We start from the raw sequence: 18459 nt of genomic DNA on the forward strand, positions 1-18459 counted from the left end.
CATGTTGTTGATCTATATTGCTAAAGTATGAGGAGGATTACTCTTGATGCTATGTTATGTGAAGTTAGGTATTGCTTATACTCCTTTGTATGGTTTACTTGATTCAGTAGGGTTATGGGTCTTTACATAATCATCACACTTGTAGGCTAAATGATGGTATAGGTAAGGGTCTTTATTCTATTATGGTGTTATGATATCTTATATATGTTGACTTGACTATACTTGATGATGTTAATCTTGTGTTGTATATGGCCTTGACTTAAGAGTTATGTGTTCATTGATTTATATGGGTTCTTGTATGTGCATGAGGCTTTTCAAAGTAAATTACCATGTTTGAACAACTGTCCGCTTTAGCATGATTTCAATTTTTTTATGTACATATACTCATAATTAGTACAAGTGTGTACTATCCCATGTTTTATGTTAACTATAAAATGTAGGGTCCGGACATTGATCTTATAGAAGGCCTTTGAAGACTACTTGTATATTACCAAGTGTTCGGTAGGTCCTCATCTTCCGAGGACGATGTCACTATCAAGTTATTGATGCTGTTCTAGTTATAAGAATTCCAGTTGTTTCCTTTTTATTTGGAGAAGATTGTTATATAAGCATATATGAGGCTCTTTGTTGTAATAAAGTATGGGCTAAGCCTTATTGTTGTATATGTTTTAGCTGGTTCTAATATGAGACATATTATAGACATCCTATGAGACTATATTCCTATACTATGTATGTGAAATAAAAGTAGTAGCCAATGTAGTGCTTCCTATTGCGAGGAGTCTAAGTAAACTCCCTATGAATATTTTATGTGTAAGAGAGAAGTCTATGTAAACCTCAATGTAGAAATAATCAAAAGTTTTAAATTTTCCGTATTTTTAACCTATGAATGTAATTACGTAAGCTAAGAGACTAATCTTAGTCCTCGATGAAGACGACGACGTGGGTTACATCTAGGTGGTGCTCCCCGGATGTGACCACCAACAACAAACAAAAATAAGTTTATTGAACTACAATAAGATCAGTTCATAACTATAATTCACTAAAAAGATTCTAAAGATCACTCAACGACAGTGGCACCATTTTAAATTACACTCTACTACACTTCATCAGATTCTAACTGTAGGAGGTCTATAACAATTATAAAACCAAGTAAGAGTTGGGGTCGATCCCATAGGGAGTGATATAGAAAAGAATTCAATTACGAAGTAAAATAGTGTTCCAATTGTTTGTAGTATTAGACATTTTTGGATCAATAAAATAAGGCACAGTGAGTTGAAAATTAATGCCAGTTGTGGGATTTGAGTGAATAATTAACAACTATAAACAATTAGGAGTTCACAAGTAGATTGGTGTTCTAGTGAGTATGATCAATTGAATGCCAATTTCCCCAAATGGGTGATTATTTTTTTATTAAGTCATTGAATTGTAGTCAGTAGGCTAGGATTTAGGTAAAATAGTCATTTCTCAATCAACAATCACAAATGAAGGCAGTTTACTGAACCTCCACAAACATAACACACATAAACAACGTAATACCTCAATCAATCTACTCTTTCAAGCTACATTAGTACAATTGAATTAAGACCAACTTTCTCAAGATGCTTGTACAGTAGCACAATCACAACAATCATCAATTGATAGTTTTGACTCTAAAACTTCTTCATCAAGAAAGCTTATAATGCTAAAGAAGAATTGCATTTGCAACTACATTTCATTAATTAAAACCAGTGTTTTCAATAACGCTTATGTGGCGAGTCCCAGGGCGAGTTTCAAGGAGGTACGTACAAAAAATAGCTCTGGGCGTTCATCAAAGACGTATATGCATAAGTCGTAACTCCTAAAATTGTAGGATAAGCCCTGAGCATAAAAATGCAAGTCGTCGGCATAAAAACGTATGCTATGGAATTTTTGATTAAATTTTTTTACATTTGGTTTTCTGTGATTTTTGTTTTTATTATTGGTGTAATGATATTTTGTTAAAACGTAATTACAATACTTCTTTTCTTCATTATTTATTATTGATAGTAATCTCAAATAAAAATTATAATTCATTGAAAGGTTTACTTTTGGTCAATTTATTGGTAATAAAACTATAAAATTGAATATACATGGGACACTTTGTAGATCTATAGGACTACATCACATGTCTCAAGTCTTACGTCTCGCCTGTACGGTATAAAACACTTTGCCTTACGCCTCCACCTTTTGTAACACTTACTAAAATTAATATATCAATTAAACCCACTGCAAATCAACAATAATATCATAAAACAATAACACCCATAAGAAGATTGAAACATTCAATTACATAATCACACCCCAAGAATGAAGGTTTTAGCCAAACATCATAAAAAGCAAGAAATTATTACCAACTATGTGCTCCATGAGATAGGTAACAATCTACGAGTCTTCAAATGCTCCAATTAAAGATCAAAATAAAAACTAACCTAAATCTGTACTCAAAAAATGTACAAAAGTGTTTAAAATATTGAGGATCAAAAACCCTGGCGGGACAATGTGGGAACTTTTCAAAAACTCTAGATGCCTTTTATCTTCTATTGAAATTACTTTTCTACATTCCCAAAATTTCAGCTTTGGTGCCACTCGGTGAAACAACTGGTGCTTCATCGACTAGGTCGACGATGCACCGAGTGCTCTTTTCCATTGTCTTCTTGACTAGGGTTTTGATCACTCATTTGCTTTAACATAGGAAATAAAAGTAGGCATCAATGATCCCTTTGGCGCGCCTACGAACCATCAATTCTCATGCTGATTTTTTCTGGTCCATGAGATATAAATTTTGGCAAATTGAAGAGCCACTCAACGACTAGCCAACTGGCTTTGGGGAGTAGCAAACTTGCTTATATTCATCTTATCAAGATTTTCCGCTTCTTTTTCTCACTAATGTCGTTTTCCTGATCTGTTGCCTTCATTCCTACAAATTAATATTTAACATCTATTTAGAGAATAAAATAGGCATTGAGAACACACAAACTCTGAATATTAAGGACTAAATAAGTTGAAGTACATGGTTCATCAACATCTAGTGTTTGCCCTACACCAAAAAGCATCATCCTTACTTGCTAAGGTATGAACATAAACTTAAAGAATATGTGGATTCACTAGCTAATGTCTATCCTAGACAATCTTCATATCGTGGCACATAGGTTTGGTGGAGTACATCAATACAACAAAGGGTATGTAAGACACCCATCTCACAACTTTGGAGTCATATTGTCAGTGTAACTCGGGGTCTAGATTTCTAGCATATGTGTTCAAGATAGAATATAATCAGACTCTAAAGAGGAGGAGAGATGAGTTCCACTCTAAAGCACTACATGATCCAGCTAGAATACCGGTTACTCCTCCACCTCCTGCATATCCAACACAGACTATGAGTAGGCACCATTAGTACCCCTCATTCAAGAATTTCTACCTGGATCACGAAAAAGACTTAAGGTTATTGGATTGATTAATATTTTAGAAGAGAAGAGATTGTCTACAGATGGAATGGTGGATATATATACTAAAATATGGTACAACATTAAGTTCCACAAGTTTGAGAGAACAACAGAACCCCAAGGATCCTACATACCGTCATGCGTCTACGGGAATCACACAAAGTACGTGAGATTGGTAGAAAAGGGGAAGAAGAAGACCAACTCATTCACATAAGTTGATCGTGTAGTGAAGTGTGTTCAGAAGGTGATATGCACCTGCCCAAACATTATTGATGCGTTTGGGTGTACTACGAATATGATATATTTCTTGGTGGATCCGAAATAGAAGAAGACCCTTGAAGACCTGAAGGTGTAGCTAGATACTTTATTTTGAAATATCACACCACCTTTGATCGAGCCAAGGGTCTAGATTGACAAGAAGAAACAAATGTAATTGTGAGATATAGGTTTTGATTCAGTAGTGGCACATTGATGACTTCCCTATATTAGTCCATACTATTGCATCATAAGGAGGATTTGTTAGGATCCATTATTGACCGTGATAGTCTAAATCTCGGGATTATTATTAAGCAAGAGATGGTCGTGAGGCACAAGCAGTTCCAAACCTCACTTCCTTTCCTGGTGTTGATGGCACTATTGTGTTGGAATGTCGAGAGGCCATTGGGGAAAAGAAGGATTTTGAATTACTCAAATTTCCTCCACTGAAATTTGAAAGATTAAGGACAAGTACATTAGAGTTGAGGCTGAGAAGAGGAGAGAAGAACTGGTGGACACATCCCCTATTGATGTAAATATTCGAGAGATAGACACAACCCCTCTCACACAAGTTGGTGAGACCTCAAGAACTCCTAACACTTCTACAACTTCACATCTTCTTCTGCGGATTCTACTACTATTACTATTGTTGCCCCTTCCCCATTACACAGTGAATCTAATATAACATTGGCCATCTAGCCCAATCTGCGGAAATGCATGTTTCTCGCGTTGAGGGAGCTATACAAAAATGATGAAGAGGCCATTGATGTTACCTTTCCTCCTATCTAATCTGAGTTGCGAGATAACTGAGAGTCGATCATCGCAGAAAGAGTAGATGTGGATGACCTCCTGGTGCTTCTTGAGTCATGTGAGCAGGGTGGATGCAGAGAGATAATTTGATGTCCTTGAGAGTTGAAGTTTCTAGTTTGAGACGTGATATGGATGATCTCAAATCCATTGATCGGTCTGTGTTTTTGGCACTTTGGAGCTTCTCGTGGTTCTGATTACATAGTTGCCAGCCTTTTTTAGATTCATCCAGATACTACAACAAGAGATGCAACTATGGATGATAATGACACTTAGTTAGATTCTCCGGAACATGATGATGGGATCTTGACATGTTTTATGTTGTGATGTATGATGGCATAGAGGACTTAGAGAGCGTGATGGTATATACAACCATGGAGGCCTCTCTTCAGGACATATCGATGGTTGGCTCTAGTGGAGTAAGGGATGGAGATAAGTCAAGCACTAATGCATATATTAAAATAGCCCAGACGTTTGGAGTTCACCTCGTGCATAGCCTGGCATGGGGATCTTGAGACTCTTCTAGTTTTACTTTTGAGATTTTTTTTCTTTTGCATTAAGGACAATGGTCGGTTTTATTTAGCGGGGTAAGGTATCTTCTCGCAATCTTGTTTTGTGAAAATTGGTTGTGATAGCTTTTTCTGAATGCTTATTTTCGTTTTCTAAGTATTGAATTTTGAGTCACAATGTGAGTGTTCATTTTTCATCCAAATTAAATTTCACATCTTTATGTTTGTGAATGTGATTGCTTTCTTGTGTATTCTAGTGTCGATTGAAAAAAAATACCAATCACTGGAATATTTCCCTTGATTAAACAATATGTTTGTGTGATTCCAATGAGGGAAATTTTAATTGCATAAGTTATGTGTGAACTCTAAGCATCACATTGAGACGCGAGCTAAATTTTCATTATCTTTATTTGATGATTGAGTTGAATGTCGTGTGTGGTGAGATTATATTAGAATATGTTCTTGGTAGTACCTAGAACTTCCCATTTTGATTCAATCATCTAATGTAGGGGAATGATTAAGATGATCTTAAGCACAAGTTTTGGAGAGTGAAACAAATTATTATATTACTTCTTTGTGACCACCTTGTGAGAGTGTGAACCTAGATTTGCACCATCTGAGCCTAGCATTTTCTTTTGATGACACGTGAATGCACTTGACCTCTTTCACACAACACCTAAAACCTTCATAAATCATTAGTCCATTTGAATGGCCAACTTAGGTCAACATACTATATTTGGGATGTTGTGAAAATGTGAAATGCAAAGAAGATTTGGAAATATCTACCTTGATAGATTTTGTTTAAAAAGATGAAATCCCTCCATATAGAAGGAGAAGAAATGAAACTAAAGAAAAAGATTGAAAAAAGAGATTGTTGCAATAAATTTTGTGAAATTGATAAAAGAAAATGGGTGTCCAATGAGTCATGCTCAAAACAAATAAGGGTGGTTTGTGGAAAGCGAATAGATTGAAAGTAAAGGATAAAAAGTTAAATCCAAGTCTTGATTCATGTACGTAGCAGTCACTAAGGTAAAATGATCATACATTTACCATCAGCCTTGGTACAAAGCTCAAAAGACCTTACTGATCTTTATGGAGCTTAATGTCATGTTGATTGGAATATATGGGCAAGCCTGTGGGTAGAGACATACATGTGTTTATCTTTGAGAGTGTTAGAGTTGATTTAGCTTAAGAAATTCATCAATTTTGATGAGCTTGGAGTGGGCATAGAATCTTTGTTCATTTGAGGTCATTTAAAAACTATTTTTAAGATTGAATTTTCATTTTAACCAAGCATTGTGATCTTGAGTTCTATTTGATGATGACTACTCACAGTTTGAAACTTGTAGTGTACAATTGAACATTGCATTTGCGGATTGAACCTCGTTTATATTCATGTCGAGTAGTGAGTAAAACTATTGGTAGACATTTCTATTGAACAAGTTTGTCTTGTGTTTACTTGGGGACAAGAAAAAAAGTTTATGTTATTATTGTTGATGAGCCAGACATTTCCATTCATTTAGGGCTTAATATTTAGAGTTTTAGTGTCCTTAATTCCTATTTTATCCTCTAAGCTCACAGTGAAATGCAAATTTGCAGCAATGAAGGCAAAAGATCAAGAGAAGGAGAATACTGCAAAAAAGGAGCGTCAAAGCTAAAGAAAAGCAAGGCTGGTACTTGCAAAAGACAATCAACGAGTTGGGAATGGCTCTTCAGATCACCAGATTTTACATTTGTCCAACCCATTGACAAGGAAAAATCAGTGAGAGAACTGATGGTTGAGCGACGTGCCAAATGGATCGACAATAGCAACTTGGATTGGTTAAAGTTACAACAAAGAAGTTATGCAAATCCAAGAAAAGAAGGCGATGGAAGGACCACTCACTTTTTGAGAATTTCCAACATTGTCTAGTAATTGGATTTTTTATCCTCATCAATCTAAACATTATTCTAACATTTTTAGAGTAGAGTTTTAGGATTTGTATTAGTTTTGATATTCAATTGGAGCATTTGAATATTCGTGGATTGTTGCCCAATCTGATGGAGAACAAATTTGGTAACAATTTCTTGATTATTATTATGTTTGGCTAACAACCCCATTATTCATCGTGCAAATATGCACTTGGATGTTTCAATTAGCTTATGGGTGTTTGTGTTTGCTGATTTTATTGTTTCTTTGAAGTGAGTTCAACTAGTAGTTGAGTCTTAATTGATGAATTATAGTTGCAAATGCAATCTAGTTTTCCATTCTAAGCTTACCTGACAAAGAGAAGGTTTTAGAGTTAAAACACCTAATTGATGATTGCAGTCATTGGGTTATGGCATACTTAGCTTGAGAAAGTAGGTCTAAATTTAATCCTAAAAATCTAGATTTATATAGTAGATGGATTGAGGTACTGGGTTGTTTATATGTGTTATGCTTCACAAAGTTTGAGAGAACTCGCTTGATTCATGATAGTTTATTTTTAAATGTCTATTGAACCTAAGATTTAGACTTTTAAATAAGATTTAACGACCTTTAGTGTATAATAATCACTCATATTACAAAATTGGCATTAAATTGATCACACTCTCAAGAACTCCAATAAGCTTTTATACTATCGGTTGTTGGTAGTGGTTAATTATAAAGTAGAATCTCCCTTCTGACATTAATTAACAACCCCTTGTCGTTTATTTTATTGTTTACAAAATGTCTAATTCTACGAACAATTAGAATACTATTTCACTTAATAATTGAATTATTTACCGTATCAGTCCATGTGGGATACACCAAAACTCTTATTGGGTTTTAACTTGTTAGACAATGTTTACACATAAAATTAGATGAAGTGTAGTTGAGAGTTATAAAAAATTGTGCCATCAGTCTATTCAACTTTAGTAGATCCTGCTTCTATTTATTTATGTGTTTGCTTATTGTGCTTCTCGCTTTGGCTGAGTATTGATCCCTTAGTGATGTCACTATATTTTTTGACTCAATTAGAGATTGTTTATTAGCTAATCATATAAGTATATCAGGTATTGTTATTATTCGAGGGCACCATACCCGGACATATCTTATTGTGCTTAGTCAGGTGGATTTAATTTGATCTTATGCATGGATCGGTTGTCTTCTCACCAAGCATTCTTGGATTGCTTTGCCATAACTTACCTTAGACATGACATAAATTACTAATGTGGCAGGGGATACCTTGGGCCGAATGCCAGGAGCATTGGTAGTTTAACCTTCATTTCTATTTTAAAGCGACAAATTGAGTCCTTATCCAATAAGATGATCAAACTTGATGTTCCACATAAAATTCGGGTGTTTATAATACACGACTTCATTCATCCCTACTTTATAAGCTCTACTCTCATCATTGAGAGTATTATTGTACGGTGACACTTAGAGATCGAGTGTTAGTAACAAATGATGGTAGGCTACTTTAAATTTAGATAGTATTTTGTGGTTTGTCAGTAAGTTGCATTTTCTAAGTTTTGGGGATTTGATTAAGATACTACTTACAAAGTCCCATGATTAAAAGTATTCTATCCATTGGGCACTGCTAAGATGTATTCTAACTTCAGACACAATTACTAGTGAAGCATATGAGGAGGAACATCTCAGTTTTATGTCCCATTTCTTCTACTGCCTGCATGTGAAGGTCAAGTATTTGAGTCATGGTGGTGAGTTGCAGATATTATTCATTCGTGAGTGGAAGTGGGAGCGCATTACCATGGATTTTGTAGTGGGTGTACCTTGAGCTTCTAGAGATGTTGACAATATTTTGGTCATCATGGATAGATTGACCAATTCAACAACCCTTCTTTTAAAATTCAAATATCCTTCAGTGCTAAAAGGTTAGGTCGTATTTATATTCGAGAAGTAGTCTACCTTCGTTGTGTGCTTATTTCTATTATTTCAGACTGGGTTCAAAATTCAACTCCGACATATGAAAGGTATTTCACGTAGAGTTTGGCACCCATCTCGATTTTAGCATAGCATTGCACTCATCTAGTGTTGTTCGTTTTATTCAGGTTATTAAAGTGATGTTGTGGGATTATGTAATGGAATTTTGATGTTAGTGGGACAAGTTCTTGCCTTTGTCGGAGTTTGCATACCCCCTCAACTACCATTTTAGTATTTAGATGGCCCCGTTTGACGCTTTATGAAGGTAGGAATTGTCACACTCTATTTAGTTGGTTTGATACTGATTGTAAGCCACATAATACATGCATTTTTTATGAGGCCTTCGTTCAATATAGGCTCTGGATGACTTAGAGTAACAATCAAAACATATGCAGATTGCAAGCGTCAACTGTTGAGATTTGTCGTTGGTGATCGGTATTCCTCCAAGTATATATAATGAAGGGTGAGATAAGATTTGTAGGTGGGGCATGCATATCCCCAGCAACATATTGAGAGAAAAATTGGTGATGTGGCATATGAGTAGCTTTATCCACAATTCTGAGCTAATCATCCAATCTTCCATGTTTTGATGTTGCACTGGTATCTTCCAAAATACTCTTATGTGCTCTAGTATGATGTCATTGAGTTGGATGATCGCCTTACCAATATTGTGGAGCTTGTTGTTATTTTGGCCACTTTTATGAGGAAATTGAGGTCTAGAATCATCCTTGCGAAGAAGGCCTATTGGAGGCATTGTCGAGTTGACAAGGCTACCTTAGAGACCTAGCATGTGATGTGCAAGGACTTCCCCAAGTTATTTGACACTTCAGGTAGTTATTACCTATTACTTTCATGGACATATGTCCTTTTATTAGTAGATATTGAAATAATTATCCCGATCATTTCTATGTTTACGCTTTCTTTCCGTTAAAGCATTTCTACAAGGATCAAAATTCACTTATGACTTTCTTTTACCGACTGTTTGGTTGACTAGTTGTTTTTTTAGGATTTATGCCCTATTTTTATAAACTTGAAAAGTTTATTTGTAACACTACAAAAATCCATGACTTAGTCTAAAGCCTCACATGATGAATTAAACCTTAAAACACTGCTTCTAGTCCTAAACTAATGTATTATACCTAATTAGGAAGCGTTAGAATCAAAATGTAAAGAAATGACCATGATGTTGGGGGAGTTAAGAAAAGTTACTTAGTCTGCCTTGGTTTGTTTCAAGAGTTCATAAGAGTCAAAATTTTGTCAAATTTGGTAAAAATGTGTTAAACATGTAGAAGAGTGTATTTATGGTTGAAACCTACTGGTATGACTACCAAAGGACCACCCTAGGGGTCCTTGAGGAGAACCCTAGCATTTCAAGCCGTCGATGGGTCAATGGCACGTCGATGGTGTTGTAGGTCCATAATAATCCATTTGTAAGAATTCCCCAAAATCTAGGTCTCAGATCAGAACAACAAAGTGGCAGTATGGGGCCATTGATTGGTCTACAGACAGTAGATGACCTATCGTCGATTGGACTCTAGTTCACTGCCAAGTTTTGTATTTAAGTAGGTTAGTTGGTTAATTAGTTAAGGGATGATAAATTAAGTTAGTAAAGGACTATATAAGCTACCCTAAGTCAAAAAGTTACTTACCACCTCGTTAGTCACAAACCCAATTCTCTCAAACTTCTCTTTACTTTCTCTCTCTATTCCAAGAACCCATTGAAGACCAAGCTTCAAGGATCACTAGGGCATCAAGACTCAATATTTTCTCCATCATTCTTCAAGGAATCCTAAGGTATGAAATCAATTCACTCTTGGTTTCTCTTTCCCCAAGAGACTCTTTAATATTTGTTTCTAATGATGTCAAAAACATGGGTTTTCTTCCAATTTCGTGAATGATCTTTGAAATTGACTTTATATTTAATTACTTTGGTTTATATTGATTGATTAGGATTTTTATAGGTTAATTGTTGTAGTTCTTAGTGTGCGGCCCTGTTCAAATAAAGAATCCATGATTGAACCCTTTTCTCTAACCCTAGGTTATAAATTGAGGTTGATTTGATTAGTGATGATTCAATTGGATTAGTTCTTATATAGATTACTATTAAATTGTTAAATTAAGTGAACTTATGAATGAATATTGTTGGATTGATGGTAAGATCTTGAAGGAACTTTTGGAGGCTATTTGGTAACACCTTTGTGATTATGAGTTCTTTACTTAACGATGATAGTTTATTCTTGATGATGATATTCAATTCAAGTATGATTATGTGATTATATTAAGCAGATAATGATCCGATTATTATGATGACATGCTATGAATATGTTGAATTGTGAGATCGTGTTAACGGTATGATTATACAAGGGTGAGTATTAAACACAACCTGTGCCTTATTATGATATGACTATGATGTGATGATCTCACTACATGATGATTTATTAATGAAAAGAAATTCTAATTCAATACCTAAGGATATAATGACATGATTATAAAAGGGGTTAGTATCGTATAACCTGTATTAAGATGTGATGATTAAGAATGACATAAAAACATTTGAAAAAGGGACTTTAGCTTAGTACCAAGAGAACTAGTTATGAGAGCTGTCCCTTACCAGTGTGGGAAGGTAGGTTCACAATGGTTCTCATTAGATGGAGACTACAATGAAATTGTGTAAAAGAAGGTTTCTAGAATATTTCCTTGTTCTTTAACTATGTTACCTCCATAGGAATACTAGCTAGTGGATCCACCTAGAATGATATGTTCATATTGTGGTTCATCTTAATTTTTTAACTTCATTTTACTTTTATGAACAATCGCCTTAACTAAGTCACCTATATGCCTCATATGCGATTATGTTCCTATAAGTCTATTTTTTGAGCTTATTAGGTCCTTATATAAGTTATTCTAGTGTTTATAGGTAGTGTGTCAAGTTTTGTGAAGTTTGGAGGTCAAATATCCATGAAATTCAAACAGTTTGCCTCGAAATGACCTTGTGTGTCTTGGCATGTTTCTTTGAGTTTTACATGTTCGTTTAGGATGAAATTCCTTTGAGAGGTCCTTAACTTGTATTCGAGCCTATTCGGGTTTGAAACGTCCAGATGAAAGTCCCCAAGGACAAACCAAGGGTCCTTGAGGAAAGACCCTTCATTAGTGTCAAAGTTATTAAAAACTAGCCAATCCTATAGAGGCAATCGATGCCCCATAGGTGAGGGTCGTAGGTTGACACTTAGGCCTGGGAGAGATGCTGCAAACAACCAGACATAGTCCAAAACCATAGACCAGTAGAATGGTCCATTAGTTGGGTGATTGTCCGTCGACTGGTCGATTGGTAGTGGACTGCCTTCGTCACAGTTCACTGTAATGTTAGGCGTCAAGTTGTAAATTCACCCCACTTCCAAATAAGAAAAGAGGGAGGTTACTTAAGTGTATTTTTGGTATTCAAAACATGTTTTTAAGACTTTAACACTTAGAAGATTTCATTCTTCAAAATCAAAATCCAAATTCTGTTAGGAATTCTCTAGAACTCCATTTGAGCAACAACTCAAGGAAGTCCTTGGATTGGAAAATTTAGTGGAGATTCTTCATCAAATTGGTGGATTAAAGTTATTGAGGTATGGTTTTTTATCCTTGAAACTCTATTCATTAAGAAGCTCAAATTCCAAGAAGTTTTCTAAAGTTTTCAAAGATAAATTGTCCAATTTTATGATCAATCCATGGTTTCTTGCATTAAAGGTTTTAAAGCAAAGAATATTGATTGAATTGTTGTTAAGTAAATGATTTTTACTCAATTCACCTATGAACCCATGTAATTGATGAACCCTTGTTTTTAATACATTATGGGGTAAGTGATTTGGACTTGATGCTTATGAATTCTTGTGTAGTTTTCTATGGGATATTGAATGATATAAGAATTTTATTCAATTGATGTATTGGTTTTCTTGATTTCTATATGTATATTGAGTTGACCTAGATTCATTGAGTATTATAGTTTATGTATTGAATTGATGTTCATGCCCATGGTTAAGTGCCTTATGATATTGGATTGGATGATTTACCATTGGATTGAAGTGGAGAGAATGGATTGGTGTTACAATACCCTAATTATCTTTGTTATATGTTAATTATACTTCAATTATGTTTTTATTGATATGGTCCACCTATGATAGTGGTGTTATGTGATTTACTGCCAATTGATATGGCCTTGTAGGTGTTTTTTAAGTATTATGATGAACATGCCCTTGTCGGAAAACTACTTGAAGTACTATGAAGATTTGTGTTCTTTAGTTATGTGAAGTATGAGCATATCTATCTACATGTAAAGTAATGTGAAAGTATGTGTTCCTTCTAGGAGATCATGTTAGACTATGACTATGTGTTTATGAGTGTAGTCTTATAGTCGATGCATGATTGTTCCTACTTGACTAAGAAGGTTATATTAATGATGATATGGTATTGTATAGAATGACATATATATGATAAGGGTCATTCCTAAGTTTTTTCGATGAATGATATGCTATATGTAATAAAGTAACAAATGTTGTGTCTTGTTTTTGTAGACTTGTATCCCTTACTTGATACATGTATGAATGGTATGTGAATAAGAGATGTCTTAACTGGTTAATCTTAGTGCACCCTTGTCATGTAAGAATAAATAATATGTAAGGCCTTAAATAAATTTACGAAGTTCATGTACGTTGAACCTTAAACCTACTGGTAAGGTTATGAATGTTACAGTTGAGAGCCATAATGGTATATTTCATGTAAAGGAATAGCGGACTTAGTTTTGATTGGTTCGAACGACGTCATGTAATCCTTACGAAAGTCATAATGAGCTATCTATGTCGCCATTGTAAGGTAGCCCTAGTACACCTCTTTGGCAGGGAGAATGTTATTTTGTTATAAACTAGATATGGAACCCATTTGTATGCACCTTAATGTAAATGACTCTATGAGAACAAAGGCTTGCACCGAGTGAATATGTTGTGGGAGTAACTCTACTTGAGACAGATACTAGAGTAAAATATAGCTCTACCTGAGAATGAGACTAGAGTACATAAAAGCCTGCATATTCCTTAATTGTGTGCCTACATGGGATGTGTCCTTATTCTATCCTTGGAAAGTTGAAGACACTCACCGGAGTAGGTTAGAACTCCTGATCCATGTCTAGCTATCATGGTCTATGTCAGTTATTGCTTATTCTCATCATATGGGAAAACTACTAACATTAGAGAAATTCTATGAAGTTTAGGTTGTGTTATGGAGAACTATCTAGCCATTGAACAATAGAGTTTGAAGGTACTAGTTAAAATCCATAGGTCTTTTTAAAAATCATTACTTGAATGTCTTCATGTAATGAATGAGTCTTAAATGAACTAATATATGTAATGACTTAAGTTAAAAAAGAATGTTAAATTAATAAAACTTATTTAGATTAGTTAAGGGTTGTCTAGTTATGGTGTGAAGGGGACATAGGAATGGTCACTTCACATCATACCTATATAAGTCTCAAGAATGACTCTAGTTAGGGAAGATGGTTGATTAATCATCTTGATTAACTTACGTAAATCTTTTTATAGCCTTTGGAAGGAGAATGTATATCACCTATATGTTGTTGTATTAAGTGAGAATTATTCTATATTACGCAGTCCATAGGATCTCTTAAGTATGTGTGTAAGGGATTGTATGGGTGGTCGCTTCACAACTCACTCAAGTGCGAGTTAGATTCACCTTTGGTAGGAGAAGCTCATGTTCACATGTTTGATGTCTTGTAAGTGTGTTGATCGTATTATATGTGGTCTTAAGGATCATTTATGTATGTCTAGTGAGGTTGTATGCGATGTCTTTCTTTTTCTTACTTAAGTGAGTCTTAGGATAGCATTTAGTGTGAGGACGACATGCTAGAAGTTGCCTAAAGTGAAGCTAAGAAAACTTCACTGCAACAGTGAGGAGGTTCACAGTACATTGAAGTAGTTAACTGTAATGTTGGTCCTAAAAAAGTGATAAATGTTCTAACTAATTTCTTATGTGTTTCTAAGTTGTTAAATGATATATTTTTTATTATGATATGACGTTTTAAAGAAAAAGATGCATATTTCAAATAAATGTCCATTTTCTTAATTATTATGCATTATGGCATACTCATTACATGTCGTACTAATTCTATGACTTTATATATCCCTATAGTTGTTGGTAGGTGAGGAGCCTTTGGGAAGCAAGACTTGGATCGTAGCATCATTCGAGTGAAGTTGAAGTATCTCCTCATTTGACTCGAGGGCATAGATCTCTTTTATTTCCTTTATCAAGGTATTGTAATAGATTTGATAGTACTTATTTCTATTGTGTATTGGCTGTGTCCCAATGTAATCTTGTGTCTAAGATTTAATGAAATGAGACTTTGTATTTTCTATGAGTTTTAAATGAAAGAGTTTTTAAAGATTTATATAATGTTTGTGAAAAGTTTGAATTTCACACTACTTTTCATATGTTTATATGCGATGAATGATATAAAAGAGTTTGCACAACACCTCCGAGAGGTCAAATATGCTGGTTGAACTCCGAGAGTGATATATCTTCTAGGGTATGGTCTTGATATTTGACAAGCTTGGTATCATCACATATTTTATGAAAGTAGTCCTAAAAATAAAAAAGTCTCATCAAGTCACATCTAGTAGAGTCTTGACCATCGGTATGAGTCGCTACACATATATGGTGTAGAGTCTATAGGATGATAGAATTTCCATTCTTTTCTAATCCTATGTCGTGCCGTATAGTAAAAGTATTAGTGTTCTTTTTTATGGTTTTCCTTGTGTTTCCAGTAAGATAAATACAGGAGGACACCGACTAGGAGGGTCGGGGAGAATGATGTGAATAAGGAGATTCCTCCTCAAGTTGAGCAAGTTGAGAAAGTTCCTCAAGGTGATCAAGTTCCTCCCCAAGATTATCAAGTCCCTATTCTGGAAGGAGGTACTGATGTTCCGGTGGTTCACTCGGAATTGACTAATAGGGAAATTAGAGAGACTTTGCTTGCCTTAGGCTTAGCCGTGACTACTCAAGTGAATTTTAGTATGGAGTCTGGAATGAATGTTGTGGAGAGCACTATGACATCTATATTGAGAGATTTTGTGAGGATGAATCGTCTTATATTTCATAGACTAATGTGGGAGAGGATCCCCAAGAGTTTCAAGATAAGGTGTATAATATAGTGCATGCTATAGGAGTGGCTTTTATGGATAAAGCGCAATTGGCATTTTATCAATTGAAAGATATTGCTCAAGTGTGGTGCACACAATAAAAAGACAATAGATCGGTTGAGTCGGGTCCTATTGAGTGGGAATAATTTAAGGAAACTTTTCTTGGAAAGTACTTTCCCTTTTAGAAGAGGGAGGTTAAGGTAGAGGAGTTTATGAATCTCAAGAAAGGCAATATGAGTGTTGATAAATACTGTTTGAAGTTCTCTATGTCGTCTAAATATGATCCATCCCTTCTGTCTAATCCTAGGGATGAGATGAGTAGATTTATGACCGAGGTCACCTATCTAGTGAGGGAAGAATTCTGTACAACCATGTTTCATGATGAAGTGACCCTAGCTAGACTCATGGTGTATGCTCAATGAATTAAGGAGTCTAAACTTGGAAGGATTTCAAGAAACTTGAAAAGAAGTGTTTCAAATGATCAAGGTCAACCTAGGTTCAAGAAGAGGGTTTAAACTCAAGAAGAATCTAGGGGTGCTAAGGTGAAATTTGAGTGAGGAGGTGGTTCTCAAAATGAAAAGCCTACATGTGTCACTTGTGCGAAAAGGTACTATAGAGAGTGTCTAGCTGGTGCTACTGGTTGCTTTGGTTGTGAGAAGGATGATTATAAGGTGAGAGATTGTCCTACCATTGTGCTATAGGAAGAGAGGGTAAGCATGTTGCTCCTAATGTTCCAAAGGTGGATGCTCCAAATTAGAGGTGTGTGTATGCACTCCGGGCTAAAGGAGAAAAGCGGGATGAGGATGTTGATGGATGACTGTAAGTCCGTGTATCTCTTCAGTTTTATGAGTTCCAGCAAAGTGGGGGAGTATGGTGCGTAAAGGAGTTATGACTGATTGTCTTATATATTCTATTCAACATAAGCTTAAGAGTAGAAAGTCATAGAAGCTTGTTGCATGTTCATTGTTTTTAGGGGTCTTGTTGAAATTGAATTTCATTGATTTGTTGAATTTTCCATTCCATGAATATAATATTATGTTTTAATATGTTTTTATGTGATTTTGTATTGCATATTATCATGTTTCTACCATGATTTGCCTAAAAATTGCTTTTTTAAAAAAGTTGCCTAATTCACTGTAATTCCTTCCTGCTCACTCTAAGAATTTTGAGAAATTGACTAATTCATTTATTGGTAATAAATTGTTTTAAGGTTGTTATAACTGATGTATATGAGCATAATAATTAATATAAAATGAGTTTTTGCTATTTGAATGAAGGATGTGAGCCTTATGGCATAATGACTTATAGAATTTCTTCTAGTTTCTTGTTTTGTTGTGACGCTCTTGATTAAGTGAAATTCATCTTATACAATATTTTTGTATTGTATACGGGGTTATATTATGTGGTCATCAGTTGTTAATGAAATATCTATTATTGGAAGTGTTTGGAGAGTGGCACTGTCATTCAGGGATGAACATTGTCCAAGTGAGGGAGATTGTAATACCTTAAAAATGACTTAGGTGTTGTGAGATCCTAAATTGGTTTTCATGATTTTCTAAAATTCTGAAATGTTCTATAATGTGGTATTGAGTTACTGTCTAGACTTTTAGGTGATTTCGAAGTGAAACGTGAACGGATGACTAAGACGTTCGACGTCTAAGTTATCAATCTTCCTCATATATTGTTAAGTGCCTATAGGTATGTTTCATGAGCTTAAGAGGTCCTTATGTGAGTTATTGTAGTGTTTATAGGCAGTGTTTCATGTTTCTTATAGTTTGGAGGTCAAACGTCAATGACGTTCGAAAGGTTTGCCTTGAAATGACCTTGAGTGTCTTGGCACGTTTCGTTATCTTTTACGTGTTCGTTTTGGATGAAATTTTTGAGAGGTCCTAAACTTGTATACGAACCTATTTGGGTTGGAAACGTCCGGGTGAAAGTCCCAAGGAGAAACCAAGGGTCCTTGAGGAAGGACCCTTCATGAGTGCCAAAGTTGTCAATAACCAGCCGAACCTACGGAGGCAATAGACGCAAAGTGGGCCAGTCGATGCCCCGTAGGTGAGGTCATAGGTTGGCACTTAGGCGTGAGAGAGATGTTGCCAAGGACCAGGCACAGTCCCAAACCACAGACCAAAAGAAAGGTTCGTTGGTTGGGTGACTGTCCGTCGATTGGTCCGTTTGTGGTGGAATGCCTTCCTCCGCAGTTCACTTTAATGTTAGGGGTGAAGTTGTAATTTAAAACCATTCCAAAAAAGAGAAAGGGATGTTACTTAGGGGGTATTTTGGGTATTATAAACATGTTTATAAGCCTTTAACACTTAGAAAATTTCATTCTTGAAAATCAAAACCTAAAT

Source organism: Solanum lycopersicum, chromosome 9, assembly GCF_036512215.1.
Source record: "Solanum lycopersicum chromosome 9, SLM_r2.1".
Taxonomy (NCBI): Eukaryota; Viridiplantae; Streptophyta; class Magnoliopsida; order Solanales; family Solanaceae; genus Solanum; species Solanum lycopersicum.